The sequence below is a fragment of the Cynara cardunculus genome, unplaced genomic scaffold, assembly GCF_001531365.2.
Source record: "Cynara cardunculus var. scolymus isolate 2C unplaced genomic scaffold, CcrdV1 Un_Scaffold_634, whole genome shotgun sequence".
Classification (NCBI taxonomy): Eukaryota; Viridiplantae; Streptophyta; class Magnoliopsida; order Asterales; family Asteraceae; genus Cynara; species Cynara cardunculus.
In genome coordinates, this window is record NW_020200596.1 from 175,265 (window position 1) to 176,324 (window position 1,060).

Here is a 1,060-nt window from a genome sequence, read left to right on the forward strand (position 1 = left end):
AGGGTAGGGGTAGGTAGACGGTAAGGTAGCTAGGTTTAGGGGGTAGGAGTAGGTAGACGGTAGTTATTAGGTTTAGGGGTAGGGTAGGGTAGGGGTAGGTAGACGGTAAGGTAGCTAGGTTTAGGGGGTAGGGTAAGGGTAGGTAGACGGTAAGGTAGTTAGGTTTAGGGGTAGGAAGTAGGTAGACGGTAAGGTAGCTAGGTTTAGGAGATAGGGGGAGGAGTAGGTAGCTAGGTTTAGGAGATAAGGGGGAGGAGTAGCTAGGTTTAGGAGAGAGGTTTAGGAGATAGGGGTAGGGGTAGCTAGGTTTAGGAGGAGGAGGAGTAGGTAGCTAGGTTTAGGAGAGAGTAGGAGTAGGTAGAGTTTTAGGAGGTAGGAGTAGGTAGAGTTTTAGGAGGTTAGGGGTAGGAGTAGGCAGACGATAGCTACCCCACCGCCCTAACCTATAACCTACCTAGCTAGCTATACTCCTAAACCACCCCTAACCCTAACTAACCTAACTCCATCCTACCCTCTACCCGACCAACACCATCCTACCCTCTACCCGACCAACACCCCTCCCCTCCCCTCCCCTCTAACTAACTACGGGTAGTTAGGCCCCTAAACCCTAGCTAGCTATACTCCTAAACCGTCCCTAACCCTAACCCTTACCCTCTAACCTACCCGCCCCTAACCCTACCTCTAGCTAGCTATATTCCTAAACCGCCCCTAACCCTAACTAACCTACCTACTCCTAACCCTTACCCTCTAACCTACCCGCCCCTAACCCTACCTCTAGCTAGCTATACTCCTAAACCGCCCCTAACCCTACCTCTAGCTAGCTATACTCCTAAACCGCCCCTAACCCTAACTAACCTAAACCCTAACCCTACCCTCTAACCTACTTTTAAACTCCTAACCCTACCCTCTAACCTACTTAAACTACACCTAGACCCCTAACCTAACTCCATCCTACCCTCTACCCGACCCACCCACCTACCTAACTACGGATAGTTAGGTCGAGGGGGGAGAAATAATCATTTATCAATTTCTCTTCTCTCGATCTTGCAACCAAACTGGA